Here is a 17,559-nt window from a genome sequence, read left to right as displayed (position 1 = left end):
GATGTCCAATTTCTTGAGTTCTTTATATACTGTGGAGATCAATCCTCTGTCAGATGTGGGGTTGGTGAAGATCTTTTCCCATTCTGTTGGCTGTCTTTTTGTCTTATTGACTGTGTCTTTTGCCCTGCAAAAGCTTTTCAATTTTGAGAGGTCCCATTTATTAATTGTTGTGCTCAGGGTCTGTGCTGTTGGTTTATTTAGGAAATGGTCTCCAGTGCCAGTGCATTCAAGAGTGCTTCCTACTTTCTTTTCTATTAAGTTTAGTGTAACTGGATTTATGTTCAGGTCTTTGATCCACTTCGACTTGAGTTTTGTGCATGGTGACAGATATGGATCTATTTGTAATCTTTTACATATTGACATCCAGTTATGCCAGCACCATTTGTTGAAGATACTTTCTTTGTTCCATTGTATAGTTTTGGCTCCTTTGTCAAAAACCAGGTGTTCATATGTGCATGGATTAATGTCAGGGTTTTCAATTCGATTCCATTGGTTGGTATGTTGGTTTTTATACCAGTACCAAGCTGTTTTTATTACTATAGCTCTATAGTAGAGTTTGAGGTCAGGGGTGGTGATGCCTCCAAAGGTTGCTTTATCATATAGGATTCTTTTAGCTATCTTGGGTCTTTTGTTTTTCCATATGAAGTTGAGTATTTTTCTTTCCAAGTCTGTGAAGAATTGTGTTGGGATTTTGATGGGGATTGCATTGAATCTGTAGATTGCTTTTGGTAAGATTGCCATTTTTACTATGTTAATCCTACCTATCCATGAGCATGGGAGATCCTTCCATTTTCTGATATCTTCTTCTGGGTTCAATTCTTAACACTAGAGAAAAAGGAAATGGGTAAGAGATGCAGACATGCCCGCAGATGAAGACATGCCCGCAGAGGATATGTCAGCCACACACAAGCACATGGACAGGAAGACGCCTCTTTGATTAGCCATTGAGGAAATGCATGTAAACCATGGTGAAGTGACTCAGCAAAGCAGAAACATCAAATTCCCACGAGAACACGGATAAACTGTAAGAGTTAGGCGTCCTTAGCCAAAATGCAATGTGTTCTAGTCTCCGAAGAACAATATGGCGCGGGTTTTTAAAAACAACACATGCAACTCCCATGTAACTAAGCGACTAGACTCTTGCATGAGTGTCCCAGAGTGAGGGAAACAATGAATCAGTGGAGAGTTCACAAGATATGTGTGAGTGTATATATATATTTACATGTATGTGTAAGGTTTCTCTGGTCCTGTCAGGCCCTGTGGTCCCACAGCCACTTATAAAATAATCATTCAGAGGCTTAATATCATCAACTGTATGGCCCATGGCAGGCCTCTTGCTCGATAGCTCTTATAGTTTAACTCAACCCATAGCTGTTAATCTATGCATCACCACGTGTTCCGTAGCTTTCCCTGCATCCCAGTACATGTTGCTCCTAGCATGGCAGTCTGGCATCCCCTCACTCCGCCTCTCTCTTTCCTGTCTCTCTCCTTGGATTTCCCATCTGTCTCTACGCTGCCTTGCCACAGGCCAAAGCAGCTTATTTATTAACCAATGAGAACAACACAGCATACAGAAAGACACCCCCAGCATGTATATATATATATAATTATTAAGCAAGAAGGAATTTTTTAAGTAAATACAGCAGATGAGAACACATTTGGCTTTTTTTTTTCTTTCGGTCTTTCAGGACTTAGTGTAAAAATATTTTGATAGATGATCCTTCCAGGAGAACAAGATGACCCCGGATGCCTGGCAAGAAGAAAGTGGCCATGCAGTTGAGATCAAAAGCAGCAGGAAGCCAGGTCCTGAGTCACTGGAGTTGGTAATTAATTCCAGTCCTGGCCCCACTAGGTCAATTTGCATAACTTATTTTTTTAATTTTTGCATATATATATTCATTTATTGCCTCTCTCTGTCTCTCTCTGTCTCTCTCTGTCTCTCTCTGTCTCTCTCTCTCTCTCTCTCTCTCTCTCTCCTGGGTGTGTTTCTCTCTCGGTGTGTACATGCATGCACACATGTGCATACCACAGCAAGAGTGTAGAAGTCACAGGGCGACTCATAGCGACAGTTCTACCTTCCGCCACGTGGGTTCCAAGGATCAAACTCTCAGGTTGACGTAGACGTTTTATCTGCTGAGTCAGCTCCCTGGCCCTCACGCGCCTTCTTCGTAGGCTGACACACGCTCTGTTCAATTCGAAATAGCTCTCATGACCCACTACTCAGTATCGATTCCTGAGGACTACTTTCCAGCCAAGGCAGCTTTATCCACTGGGGCCACATCTGCTTAGTGTCCATCACAGGCTTGAACGACAAGTGAAATAATATTTGACTTTGATTCCCCTCCCAGCCTCCCTCTCTCTCCTCTGGAGAGTACAGGCAGCTCGTGTGCCCATCTAATCAATCCCTCGTTAGGAAAGCGGTGTGTGTTTAGCTTTGGGGGCCTCCTGCTGCTCTCTGTGCGGGGACATCACTGTGCTGTGGCCAGGACCACCCGCCACTGCCACACCCCAATGCCAGCTTTGTTTCTGATCCCTTGTGTCATCACATAATCCCAGGAGCTAAAGTGTGTGCTTCCTAACTCCCTACAGTGAGCTACAGCCAAAACCTTAATCTTCCCTTTTGGGCATCTTTGTTGGAGGACATGACACACATGTCTCCTCGAGAGATAATTCTGGAAGGCACACACACACACACACACACACACACACACACACGCTTCTTCCTGCCAACATCAGAACAGGTGGTTTTTATTTTTGTTGTTGGTGTCAGGGTTTTCCTGGCTTTGTTTGGCTTTGTTTTTTGAAACAGGGTCTCAAGTAGAAGAGGCTGACTTTGAACTCCTGATCCTCTGGCTTACACACATGAGCGCGTGTACACACACATGCACACGCACACGCACACCCACGCTGAGATTTTGAGTATACAGCACTATGTCTGCTACAAAGCAGATCATTGTTAACACCCCATTGTCTACATTGTTTATTTGCAGTAACAGTCATGAAATCAGACAAACGTGACGAACAAAAAGAAACGCAGACCAAACAAACAAACACAGACGATGGAGTTTTTACATTTAAATGTATTTCTGTATATGTATGCTAGTAAAAATATAAATATTAAAATGGAAAAAGAGAATCGATACTAGATTTTAGTTTATTCATTATACTGCATTTCTGGAGTTGAAAATTTTTAAATGAGTCCTTATAACTGGCATATTATAATCATGAATAATAATGCAATATAAAAACAATGAGACGGCCGGGCGTGGTGGCGCACGCCTTTAATCCCAGCACTCGGGAGGCAGAGGCAGGTGGATCTTTGTGAGTTCGAGGCCAGCCTGGGCTACCAAGTGAGCTCCAGGAAAGGCGCAAAGCTACACAGAGAAACCCTGTCTCGAAAAAACCAAAAAAAAAAAAAAAAAAAAAAACAATGAGACAACTAAACTTCCATTTTATATGAATATGAATAGCCAGTGGAAAATATTATGAATTAACTGAATTTATACTTAATAAAAATACAACACCTCAAGTCTTATTTCACTGTGTCAAATTTCAATCACAATTAAAATGGAATTTTAATGTGAAATTACATGAAAAAAGATGAAATTTTAGGTCTGCTATGATGGCAAGTAAAGGTACTTGCTGCTGTTCCTGATGACCTGGGTTTGAGCCTGGGAACCGCATGGTGGAAGGGGAGACCCACTTCTACAAGTCTGACCTTCAGAGGCATACTGTCACATGGATGCATGTGCGTCCCATCTTCTCACTTCTCACTGCCATCAACACAGGTGTGATCACACACTCACACACACACACACATGCACACACACACACATGCACACACACACACTCTCTCTCTCAATATATATATATATATATATATATATATATATATATATATATATGCTGACTCATGTTCTGTTCCTCTGTCTTTTCAACTGCCATGGTAGCAGTGTTTATTTCTAATCCACAGCTTAAACATGGGGCTCTGAAATGCCCTTGAGAGTGGAGACACAAGCTCCCATGGTTCTAGATGATGACAACCCGATTCTTAAACAAAAATATGTAGCCAAGCATAAGTGGGAATTCTCCATATAAACTCTTGTGTTGGAGACAGTACTTACTAAGAAAAGAGAAGACGAAGAAAAGCGTGCTAATTTGAAGGCTGCATGTGCTAGGAAATATAACAGCTGCCCCCGGCAGTGGTTCAGGTGGGCAGATCGTACTGACAGTGTCTTATCACCGACAGTATCGAGAACTGATGTACCTGGTGCTGATAATATGGACACCATCTACTTGAACTTGGATTCATTGTTGTTTTTAGAAGCTCTAGAGAAAGCCCACCCTCTAGTGCTTCCCTGGGACGTGACTGATCCCCCCACCCCACTCTCGTTTTACTGCTACATAAAATACCTGGTCCTTGGAGCACAATTGTTCCTGCATTTTATAGCAGGAAGAGGAGTCCAGGCCTAGACCCAACAGAGACCAACTCTTCCTTCCTTTCTTCTCTGTTTTCTGTTTTATTGGGGGGTGGGGTGGGGAATGTGCTGGGATTGAACCCAGGGTCCCTGCATGCTAAGCAATGCCTCTCCTACTGTGCTGCACGCGCGCGCGCGCGCACACACACACACACACACACACCACTATTTTTATCACTACAAAGTCATGCAATGTATCCTTAGCACAAGAGGGCCTTTTTCAAGGCTGGCTGGATCTCCTCTCCGGAGAAGGGTGTTTTGGCCGTTGGGGTGAGGGGAGGTATGTCAAGAATATTTAAAATGCTTCCTGCCTCTCTTTACATCAGAGATTCTAGTAGGAGTTCTTTCAGAGGTGTGGCTCATGCAGCTGGGTTTCCCTTCTCACTTCTTTTTTATGCCATGATGATCTGGTTTGATGGTTCTCAGGCTCAGTCCCTGCAGTCCCCAAAACACTCAGGAACTTGCCGGACGGTATGTCATCAGCCCACTAAAGAATGGCTCCGATAACCCCGAGAATGCGTTTTCATAACCCTCCAGCCGCCTCCAACGCACGCTAATGTCAGATTTACCGAAGCCTTCTGTGTGTGCACTGATCTTCTCTCGGTGTTTTGAAAATGTTATTTCATAGGCCCTCAGCATCCGTTATTATTGATGAAAAGTCACTGTCTTTGTGTTCAGTTGAAACATATGAAACAGCTAGAGTTCACCTACTTCATTGTAGTAAACTTATAAATAATTAACTCCATCGATCTTGTGTGGATAGTTCAGTGAGTTTTGGTAAATGTACGCATCACAATCAAGGCATAAAACATTTCCAGAACCCCAAAATGTATCATCAGGACACTTTCTATAACCTCCTCCTGTCCTGGTACCAGGAAGCAATCAACCTGCTATTTGCCATGAGATATTGGTTGGATTTTCTAGAACTTCAGCTACATGGACTCATAGCGCATGCGCTCTTTCCTGTCTTCTGCCTTTCGTTTCCAGTGATGCTCCTGACGATCCTTTAGGCCGTCGTCTTTGCTGGTAGTTTTGTTCCCTTCTTATTGCAGTACTATTCTGCTGTTTGGAGAAACCGTACCTTCTAGGTGGTTGTGTGGCTATTTATGGAGGGAGGGCAATCCGGACAGCGGCCAACCATCCGCAGAAGTAGCAAAAGTTTTTATCTGCAATTGAGCTACAGTCCATATGGCTTAGCCCAGTGGAAAATTTGTCTTTCTCGCCTTAAAGTTTTAAGATTCTTCTTTTACTTTGTGTTTCTGCTACACCGTGTTTCTATTTTGATTTGTTCTTATTTATTTTATTTGTTGTACAATAGTTTTTCGCTCCAGGCCTGACATGCTTATCAGCTGTTGGGGGGCAGAGGTGAGCTGGTCCTTCAGTCAACTAGATCACACAGGGAAAGCCAGGTCTATGTTGCTGTGGGGACGGGGCTATTACACACCCCAGACACCGGACTCTCTCCTGGGATTCATGCCGTCACTGTCTCTGTTGTGTGGGACCTTGGGACATGCTAGACTTCAGGGAGGTAGAAAGTTGAGAGAAGATGGATTTCATGGCTGTCTTAGTTAGGGCTGTCATTGCCGTGAGGAAACACCATGGCCAAAGTAAGTGGGGGAGGAGAGGGTTGATTCAGCTTACTCTTCACCATCACTGTCCATCACTGAAGGAAGTCAGGGCAGGAACTCAAGTTGAGCAGGAACCTGGAGGCAGGAGCTGATGCGGACGCCATGGAGGGGTGCTGCTTACTGGCTTGCTCCTCATGGCTTGCTCAGCCTGCTTTCTTATAGAGCCCAGGACCACCAGCCCAGGGGTGGCACCATTCCCAATGGGCTGAGCTCTTCCCCTTTAACCACTTATTAAGAAAATGTTGTAGAAGCTTGCCCAGAAGCCAGATCTTTTTGTTTGTTTGTTTGTTTGGTCTTTGTTTGTTTGGTTGGTTTTTTGTTTTTCGAGACAGGGTTTCTCTGTGTAGTTTTGGAGCCTTTCCTGGGACGCACTCTGTAGCCCAGGCTGGCCTCAAACTCATGGAGATCCGCCTGCCTCTGCCTCTCAAGTGCTGGAATTAAAGGCGTGCGCTACCACCGCCCGGCCCAGAAGCCAGATCTTTATGGAGGCGGTTTTCTCAGCTGAGGCTCCCTCTTCTCAGCTGACCATGGCTGTATTAAGTTGATGTAGAATTGGCCAGCCCAATGACCCGCTTGCCTGTAGTCATTTCCCACGATGGCATGAGACTGCAGTGATGCAAACATTTGGGGGACACGATGCCCCTGTCAGTAACCCCTCACCCAGGCTCTGTAAATGACTCCAATGAACATATGGGTTCAGCACACGGGGCTTGGTCGACGTTTCTTTGGTCTGTTATTGGTACCTGGATTCATTACTTTTCTATTGCTGTGATAAAACACCATGACCAAGACTCCTTACAGAGGAAAGGTCGCGTTTGGGCTTAAGGTTCTAGATGGGACAGTTATGGCCCACGTCAGCGGCAGTACAGAGGCATCAAGCATGGCTGCTGGAATTGTAGCTGAGAGTTCACGCTGCAAACTCAAAGCAGAGAGAAAGAAAATTTGATATGGCGGGAGTCTTTATAGCCTACCTCTAGTGACGTTCTTCCTCCAGCAAGGCCACACCTCCTGAGCCTCCCCACAGTGCCACCAACTGGGGACCACGCATCCAAACGTTCAAGACTATGAGGGACATCTCATTCAAACCATCATGATGCCCAAGCTAGGGTGAATACATGTTTGGTCACACACTCTCAGGGAAAGTCGCACGCTACTTAATTATGAAATCTATTGACTCATCTTTCTGGAACGTTCCTTTCCTTTTGTCCTCACTGTCTCTCACTGCAACTCCACTAGGCGTGAAGTATAAGCTTTTATTTCAACAATGATGTCTGTTCATTTTCTCTCTGAGCTGTGGATTGTGTGGTTTCTGTATTTATTTGCTTATTTATTAATTCATTTATTTTGAGCATGGTCTCACCAGACAGCCCTGGCTGGCCTGAAACTGCCTAAGTAGACCAGTCTGGCCTCAGACTCAGGAGTTCCACCTGCCTCTGCCTCCCACATGCTGGGATAAAAGGAGTGTGCCGCCACACCTAGCTAATTCATATTTTTTTTTAGTTCTGTTATTTTTTCTATCCAGAAAAATCTAAATTGCTATTTAATTCATTCATAAAATTTTCTCGATGTTAACTTCTAAATTTCTAGAACATTCCAGTTGCTCGTTGATGCACAACAAATTATCTCAAACGTAACAGCTTAAAATGACTATTACATTTAGCTCCTAAGTTTGGTGACTAGGAGTTCACACTCAGGCAGTGAAAGGCTCCCCTTGGAGTGGCTGGTGCTCTAACTCTTGTAGAGTGGCTGGAGACTAGGAGAGGCTGAGGAAGGACTGGACACCTCTTTTTTTTTTGTAGTTCCAGGTCCTCTACATGCAGAGGCCAGTTTTGTCTTCTGAACCTGAAAGCCAGTAGCAGAGAGACCCTGCTGTGGCAGCGTGTGGCCCCTGTGCAAGCCCCCCAGGAGGCAAAGCAGAAGAGCCCCACATTTGTGACCTAAAATAAGTTGCACGGTACCACATCTAAGCATTGTGCTAATTACAGCCGAACACTATCATGTCCCTCACGGGAGAGCACAGAAAGCCCCCTCTCAGTGGAGGGACAGATGCATTGTCAGGAAGCAAAGAAGATGGAGAGCCATACTGCATCACTGTGACAAAATCCCCACATACGTAACTGGAGCGGAGAAAGATTGACTTTAGCTCAAAGAGTCAGAGGTTTCAGAATCCATTGATTCTGGACTCACATGAGGCAGATCCCCATGGTGATGAAATCATGTGACAGAGGCTAAGCACCTCGGGGTGGGTTGAAGACAGGAAATGTTCTAAAATAATATATAGCTTCCTGGGACAAGTCTCTTGTGACCCACATCCTCCAACGAGATCCCACCTCCCAAAGTCTAGAACCTCCCAAAGTAGAGTCGCTGTCCAGTAATATTTCTGCCAGGCAGTGGTGGCACACGCCTTTAATCCCAGCACTTGGGAGGCAGAGACAGGTGGATCTCTGAATTTGAGGCCAGCTACAGAGTGAGTTCCAGGACAGCCAGGACTACAGAGAGGAACCCTGTCTCGAAAAACAAAAAAAAGTATTATTCCTCCCAGGTTATTCCTTTCTCTCTTTCTGTAGACACTGTTCAACAAGCTGAAAGCCACTTTTGTATGGCACCCTGGACGATGGAGAAAAACCCATGAAGTTTGCCCATAGCTACCTTTGCTAAAGGTTCAGAGGATTCACCTACTCTGTGAGTTTGGATTCTCAGTCCACAGCTTCTACACACACCGTAAGAGGGGGGCGGGGTAGCTACGTAGCTACAGTGAAGACTTGGCTGAGCTGACCCTTTAGACATTCGGAGTCCCAAAATGGGAGCAGGTCTCCACCATGCTCTCCAGGGAGCTTAGCAGCAGCCTAAAGACTTAACCAGTTCATGGCACTTTTAATAAGTGGGCTTTAATAATCCATACCTGAGGGAGGTGGGACTGCTCTAAGGATGTATTTTTATTTTTAATTATATGGGGGTGCATATGCACACAAAGTGTAAGTGCACAAGGAGCCAGAAGAGGGCAGCACATCCCCTAGAGCTGGAGTTACAGGTGGCCACCCAGCTTGGGTGCTGGAACTGATTCAGGTTCTCTGCAACAGCAGTGCCGCTCTTAACTACTTAGCTCTCTATCTCTCCAGCACCTCTATCTCAAATTCTGATACCTGAAAATTTCTTTCTTGCTTCTAAGCTTGCCTCTGTTCTTCAGATGTAATTGATGTGCAGCAACTCAGCTGTTTGGAGCAAAAAGTAAATTTCCAGTGTTCTTTTTGGCTAAAAATCAACATTTTTTTTTCTAAATGTAGAGGCTAGAATTGCTGAACCCTTGCATTTGATCAACAGATGTGTTCTTCTCTGTAGGTCATCCACCATTATTGTTGAGGTGAGTAAAAGAATATGGCCCTCTTATGGAGGAATTAGGAGGAGGCCGTTATGGATTTGGAGAAGCCTGTGAGGGAGTAGGCAAAGGTGGAGCCTTTTGAATTCAGGTCACAGATGCAAAGAACTCACGACGGAAAGCATTTTCAGTGTGCGTCTGCTGTCTGGGGCCCCAGTGAGTCGGGGGGACGCTAGTGACATCCTCTGTCCAACGACCTTTCTATCTTCAGTCAGCTGGCCATGTGGATTCCAGACAAGTGAACTCTAACCACCCTAGCTAACCAGATTTCTAATGGCAGGGTGAAAGTAGCACTCCACCCTGCCAAGATCACACCCATGCCAGTGTTTGCCAAGCTCAGGAGGCTGCCTCAGAAAACTCTTGAAGCGGGTCGTCTTCAAATCACACGAGGCCAGTAGCAGACAACTTGAACTCTATGGAGCTTCGAGGCCGCAGCGCGCCAGGAACTGGGAGAGCGGAAGAATTCACTTGTGATGATACTTTGTTTGTGTTTTAACAAAAAAGGTTGGCTGAAGATCAGAGTGCCGAGTTAAGCCACTAGTTAGCCATAGAGGTCAGGCCGTGGTGGCACACGCCTTTAATCCAGCACTTGGGAGGAGAAAGCAGGAAGATCAGAAGTTCAAGGCCAGCCTGGGCTACACAAGATTGGATCTTTCTAAAAGAGAAACATGCCTTTAATCTCAGCACTCGGGAGGTGGAGACAGGAATCTAAGTCAGGTGGAGACAGGATCTCAGCTCTTTCAGTCTGAGGATTCATAGAGGTAAGAAGTCTTTCTAGTGGCTGGTTGCTGTGCATCTCTGATCTTCCAGCATTTACCCCTATATCCAGCTCTGGGTTTTTATTATTAAGACCAATTAGGATTCATGCCACATTCACTCACTTCACAACTGCAGAGACATTCAGCATCAGAGGTGTGTGAGCAATGCCCGGGGATCTTACGGAAACCCAGTCCAAGGAACAAATAATGGATAGCAGCAGAGTCAGCCTTAGTTCACTTCTCTCCCCTCCTCTTGATGTCTATGCGAGGGGAATTGCTTTCAGACTTCTGTTCAAAGAGTCCTCTCAAATGGAGACTTGGAAGGCTCCGTATTTATACAGCTGCTCCCATGTATAAGCATTGTCTCATTGTATAATATTAATGGTACCGCTCCACCCACTCTGCATTCTCCAAGGTCCAGTTAAATCCCCACCACTCTAGGAAGCCTTCTGTCTCCTCTGTCCATTCACACACACACACACACACACACACACACACATACACACTTGCACGCACGCACGCATACACGCACGCACGCACACGCACACATGCACACACACACACGCACATGCACACGTACATGCACACACGCATGCACACCACCACTGCCACCCTCCAGTTTATCATGTATTCCACTCTACATAGCACATGTAGTCCAGGATGTTTTCTGGAAACCTTTTTTTTTTTTCCAGTCGTCTTGTAAACTTTTCAAGTTCTGAGTTTTAGGGTCTCTCACCAGATTACAGGATTTTTTAGTTTAGAAAATGTGCACTGCACATTTTTATGTTAATAATTTATAGCTTTCTCCATCAGCTGAGGATGGCACTGGGGCTCCATCAATATTCACGGGTGATAGCTGTCTGCTCACTGTTCTGATCTGGATGCTTCCATGATTTACCACACACTCTGGGGCTGGGATGCTCTGGAAGATGAAGGACCCTTGAGGAAGTGATGCAGCCTCCTCCTAGTTCTGTTTCCTGCCTGCAATATGGAGGGAACAACAACACTTGGGGCCTCTGCTCTGGGACGTAAGGAGGTGGTGGTTGTGTTCTGCAGGATGTGAAATCAGTATCTTTACATATAATCTGAGTGTGAATGCTTGGCCCAGGCATGCCTCACTTTACACAAATAACACATTTGTGAAAGATAATCTTCACTTTTTAAGATTTTATTTTTACTTTTAATTACGTGTGTATGTTCATGTGTGGTTTGTGCACTACATACATGTGCCCAGGGAGGCCAGGAAAGGGCACTGGGTCCCTCGGTGCTGGAGTTACAGGTAGTTGTGAGATGCCCAACATGATCGCTGGAGACCAAACTCAGGTCCTCTGCAGGAGCAGTGCCCGTTCCTCACCACGGGGCCAGAAAGACGGGTCCCCCCAGTGAGCTGTTTTTAGTTCCGTCACTTCCAGTCCAGTATGGGTTTGTCAATTATGAGATAAAATCCACGGGGGGGGGGGGGGGGAGGGGGGAGGGAGGAAGGAAGAAAAAAGAAAGAGAGAGAGAAAGGAAGGAAAGGAAGGAAGGAGGGAAGGAAGGAAATAATTTTGGTCAGATTGACTTGGATTGGAATGAAGACCCTAAGGGTGTATGCATGTGTGTGTCTGTGGTGTGTGTGTCTGTATCTGTGTGGTATGTGTGTCTGTGTCTGTGTGTGTGTGTGTGTGTGTGTGTGTGTATCTCTGTGTGGTGTGTGTCTGTGTCTCTGTGTGTGGTGTGTCTGTGTCTCTGTGATGTGTGTGTCTCTATGTGGTGTGTGGTGCGTCTGTATCTCTGTGATGTGTGTCTGTGTCTCTGTGATGTGTGTCTGTGTCTCTGTGATGTGTGTGTGTGTGTGTGTGTGTGTGTGTGTGTGTGTGTGTGTGTATACTTGCCTTTGCTTCATCTATCCCTCTCTCTCCCATGTTTTGTCTCCAGAGCCCTGGTAGCCAGGATGCTCACTGGTCCCCGTCATTACTTTCCATGAGTTATCCTGTTACAACAACGATTTTATGAATTCGGTATCTTCATCGAGGGCATGAGGAGTTATAGGGTGCTATCAAGGCCACCAAGACTCTTCATGTGATACAAGGAGTCACCAATCCTCTGCTTTTAACCTACGGCCTCAGCTCCATGAGAATGTGCTGGAGGTTAGCCCAATGCTGAAGGTTCCCCCCTGAGTTGTAACACGGCTCTATTTCCAGCCCTCGGAGATTCTGGGAAAGAAAACTTTCCAGCCTCTCTGATGCACTCGCTGTGGAAACATTCCCTCCTCTCCATCTCCACCGGAAAGCTGGAGATTGCTTGTTTTTCGTTGGTGGTTTATCCCACCACCCATTCTGGAGTTCTCGGTCTCGCTTCCTCTGAGGCTCAGCTCGGCCAGTTACCTTTTCCTTCCTGTGCTCTCTGCACAGCTATCCCGTTTGTTTTCTTGGTCTCACACTGTGCTTCACTTCATGTGATTAGCCCGTATTTTTCTTCTGTCTGTCATAACGAGTTCAGGGCCAACCCGGGCTAGGTAAAACACTGTCTCAAAAAAAAAAAATTCATGATGACATTTTTAGAAAACAGCCCAAACTTCCAAACTTATGATGATGTGTTGATGTATAACTGTATAATTGAGTTCCATGATAGTAGTCACTTCTATTCATGAGTCTTCAAGTTGCCCGTGGTTGGGATGGGCTAGGTGAGGGTGGGGTACCCATCACCAGTGTGTGACCACCACAATAAAAGCCCTGCTTTGGGGCTGGAGAGATGGCTCAGAGGTTAAGAGCACTGACTGCTCTTCCAGAGGTTCTGAGTTCAATTCCCAGCAACCACATGGTGGCTCACAACCATCTGCAATGAGATCTGGTGCCCTCTTCTGGCCTCCAGTCATACATGCTGTATACATAATAAATAAATAAATCTTAAAAAAAAAAAAAAGCCCTGCTTTGTTATTCAAGACCCTGGCACAGAACTCAAACAGATGTGCACTAAACACTTGGGTGACTAAGTAAAGCCAAATGAGACAGTTTCTTTTTAAATAGCATCTCATTATGCAGCAAACCACTATGTAGACCAGGCTGTCCTTGAACTCACAGAGATCTGCCTGCTTCTGCCCCACCCCCACTCCCCGCTGCTGGAATTAAATGCTTACATCACCTTGCCCAGCCCTAGGACAAGTTCTTGGGGACACCAAAAGTTCTGCTGTGTCTTCAGCCTCTCCGGCATGCTGTTTGATTTTTAAATCAGAAAGGATCCATTTTAGAATCTAACCCTGAACTCACCATCACCAAAGCCCTGCATTGTGTTGTTTACATGCTAATAAAGGCAGTCGTTTGTCAGGACTTCCACGTCTGTCATCTGTGTGTTCGCTGAGGAATAACCAGCATGACATAAATTAAGTCCTCTGCTGAAGGAATTTAAGTCACCATGGAAAAGACCGGAAGTTTTGTTTTGTTTTTTTAGTCTTGGGGTTTTTGTTGTTGTTGTTGTTGGTTTATTTGTTTGTTTGTTTGTTTGTTTGTTTTGAGACAGGGTTTCTCTGTGTAGTCCTGGCTGTCCTGGATCTCACTCTGTAGACCAGGCTGGCCTCAAACTCACAGAGATCCTCCTGCCTCTGCCTCCCAAGTGCTGGGATTAAAGGCGTGCGCCACCACCTGGTGACAGAGAAGATTTTTAAAACTAAGTAAAAACTTGTGTTGTCCTACAGCAGCAGTTCTCAGCCTTGCTATCGCTGCGACCCTTTAATACAGTTCCTCATGATGTGGTGACCCCCAACCATAAAAGTCTTTCATTGCTACTTCATAACTGTAATTTTGCTACTGTTCTGAATCATAATGTAAATGTCTTAGGCGACCCTGTGAAAGGGTTGTTCAACCCCGAGAGGGGTGGAGTCCCACAGGTTGAGAACATATACACGTCCTACATGTAGCTTCTTTCAGAAGTCAGATTCAATTCCCATTGGTGTAGAAGGTAGACATCCGCTCCGAGGCTGACAATTGTGTTGTAAAAAGTTTCTCTCAATTGGATACTGTATCTTAAGGCCTCCAGGACGGATGGACATTTTCTCTGAATGCACTGTGGATAACCACAGCTGCCGGACAAGGATCTTCCCTTACCACACCAGCATTCCTGTCGGCCACCCTCATCATTAATCCTTCGGCCTGTAAGGCACACACGGCTCTGTCCAGTGAGATCCCAGAATGCCCCTGGAAATAGGTCGTCTGAAATAAACATCAACTTCGCTTCAAAAAGATTCTATGCCTGTGCCGTCATAGTCCAAAAAAAGAGTCCTTTGGGGAAACAGAACATGTAAACAGCAGAGCTCAAGGCTCCCTCCCTGCCTGTTCCTCCCTCGCCGCGGCACTGACATCTCTGACCTCCATTAAGTCGGTAGCTCTCTGTTTTCTAAACTGAGTTTGGGCAAGGTCTTTCCCTCTCTCCCTTGACTTCCAGTCTCTTCTCCCTCTAGCCTAATACTCACGTGAGACAACATTACTTAAATTGTATATACAGCAGCCTTGTTCCATCTTCCGGCAAAAGAGTGCATTTTACTAGGCTGCCTCTCTCAGGCAGGTTAGTGAGGGTGGGATTGGGGAGTGGGGGGGCAGTGCAGAGGAAACTGTTGTTTATTGAGCAATTTCCATACACTGTTGTCCTATTGTTTTACATGCAGGATGTAGTTTAATCCTCATAACAATTATCTGCGAGATCTGTTATTATCTCTCTTTTTGTAAATAGGAAAGCCAAGATTCGGACAGTGCCATTAGTTGGCTCTGGGCTCTGGGCTCTGGGCTCTGGCTGGCAATAATTAGAGACAGAATCAGAACCTAAGCCAAACCAGTCTCCAAAGCCCATGTCCCCAGCACCTGCCACATGTCTCCATGACTGGGGCTGTTTAGGGAGAATGAAAGAGACATCTACTGAATGGCAAGGTAAGCGAGGAAATATTTTCATCAATCAATCAATAGTCTCTCCTAAGAGCTAACATCCAGGAAGAATTATAGGAACACGCAGAAGGAAACACTGGCTTCCCTGCCCCCTAATGGATATCAACTCAGGAGAGAAGTAAAGCTTCTTGTATAGAGAGACTTGTCCACAACTGAATAAAAGCTCAATAGCAAGGGCTGGAGAGATGGCCTGGAGGTTTGGATCACTTGCTGCTCTTCTAGAGGATCCAAGTTCAGTTCCCACATCAGGCAGCTCACAGCCTCCTATAACTCTAACTCCAGGAGGTCTGATGTTCTCTTCTGGCCTCCATGGACACCTGTGCTCATGCGTGCGCGCGCGCATGCGCGCGCGCGCGCGCGCACACACACACACACACACACACATGCATCACATCACAAATATTTAAAAATAAACTGGGCATGGTAGCACACACTTTTAATCTCTGCACTCAGGAGACAGACACAGGCCGCTCTCTGTGAGTTTCAGGCCAGCTTGCTCTACATAGAAAATTTTAGGCAAGCCCAGGACACACAGTGAGACCCTGTCTCAAAAATAAATCAATAAATAAAATCTTTTTTTTTTTTAAAAACAAATCAACTTCAGCTGCATTTCTGAGATTTTTGGCCCAGTATGGACTGAATAAGAAGAAACTAACTTAAAGAAGGAAGAATTTATGTAAGAATTAGTGGCAAAATCACAGTGAGATGTCACTTTCTATCCACTAGGATGACGTAAACAACAAACAAACAAAAAGCAGGTGAGAGCAAGCGTTGGCAAGGTTGTGGAGAAAGTGGAACCATCACACATTATAAGTGGTTGTGCGAAAGGCTAAACTATGCTTGGGACCTGGGACTTTCATCACTTGAGACATGCTTAGGAGAAATGAAGACGTCCTGTCAACACCAAAGCTTACACATGACCATGTTTCACAGAGTCACCGCCCACTAACAAGTCGGAAGACAGAAACAATCCAAACGCCATCAGCTGATGAATGTGTGAAGAAAATGGCGTGCGTCCACACGATGGAGAAAAGCCATCCGACAAACACGGCCATGATACGTGTGACAGCGTGGAGGAACCGGGAAACCATGCTCGGTGAACAAGCCAGGCACCAAAACATGTGTCACGCGGTTCCGTTAAGCCGGCAAATCTAGAGAGTAGACTAGTGGTCGTCTAGAGTCAGGAGAAGAGAAGTAGCTACTAGTGGAATATGGAACTTCTTTTTAAGTACAAAACTAGCCTAAAATTAGCCTGTAGGGCAGGGCTGGAGAGACGGCTCAGTGCTTGAGAATGCTGCTACAGCCGCAGAGGACTGGAGATCTGCTCACGGCACCCATACTGCGCAGCTCACAGCTGCCTGTGACTCCAGCTCCAGGCAGTCCAAATGTCAGCTCCTGGCCACCTTGGCACCTGTACACAAACAGCATACAAGTACACACACACACACACACACACACACATTAGAAATTTAAATACATATAATCCTTTTAAAACAATAAAAACTAAAATCAGATTACGGCGTTAAAAATGATCAGGAGCAGACCGCCTGGCAGGCCCTTTTATTCTGCCTGGCAGCCTTAAGCAGGGAAGTGACAGCCAAGCAGACCCTCTGCCGTCAACCAGCTAGAATGCCTTGGCAGCAGTTCTGGGGGCTTTACAATCACTCTGAGGATACTAAAGCAAAGCAGAGGACCACGACAGCCACGGCTGAAGGCATGCCCTGGTCATGGCCACTCCAGGCAGCCCGCGCTGGCCTTGGACGTGGCACTCTAAAGTAAGTAGGCTTTGGTAAATGCAGTCCCCACATACCCCACAGTTATTCTCACCCACTCCAGGGGGAGAGCGCTTCGGGTGATCCAGCAGAGGAAGGCTTGCGGTTGGTGCAAGCGCAGTCCTTCATCCACACAAGGGCTAGCCCAGTCTTCGGCTGCAAACAGTCCTTCATCCACAGAAGGGCTAGCCTAGTCGGCTGCAACACAGCTTTGCCACAGCTCCCGTCTGGCTATGTAATAAAGTTGTTGGGAATCAGCCAGACAACACCCTCCTGAGTGCACCTGGTATTGCAACTTAGGCTCATTTAAATGTTTCTCTGTGTAGCTTTGCGCCTTTCCTGGAACTTAATCTGTAGACCAGGCTGGCCTCAAATGCACAGAGATCCGCCTGCCTCGGCCTCCCCAGTGCTGGGATTAAAGGTGTGCACCACCACCACCACCACCACCAGGCCTTGGTCTTTGTTAGTAACTGAGCTGGTTCCTCAAGAAAAAGGCGACAGAAGTAGCCATGCAGTGACGAGCAGTCAGAGTGGGAGCAGAATTAATGGCAGGGTGCTGGGGGATGTCATTCTGTAAGCTGTGAATATGCGTTGCTCTGATTGGTTGGGATGTCGTTCTGTACGCTGTGAATAG

The sequence above is a fragment of the Peromyscus maniculatus genome, chromosome 22 (genome assembly GCF_049852395.1).
Source record: "Peromyscus maniculatus bairdii isolate BWxNUB_F1_BW_parent chromosome 22, HU_Pman_BW_mat_3.1, whole genome shotgun sequence".
Lineage (NCBI taxonomy): Eukaryota > Metazoa > Chordata > Mammalia > Rodentia > Cricetidae > Peromyscus > Peromyscus maniculatus.
The sequence above is the reverse complement of the archived record's forward strand: the minus strand, read 5'-3'. Positions refer to the sequence as shown.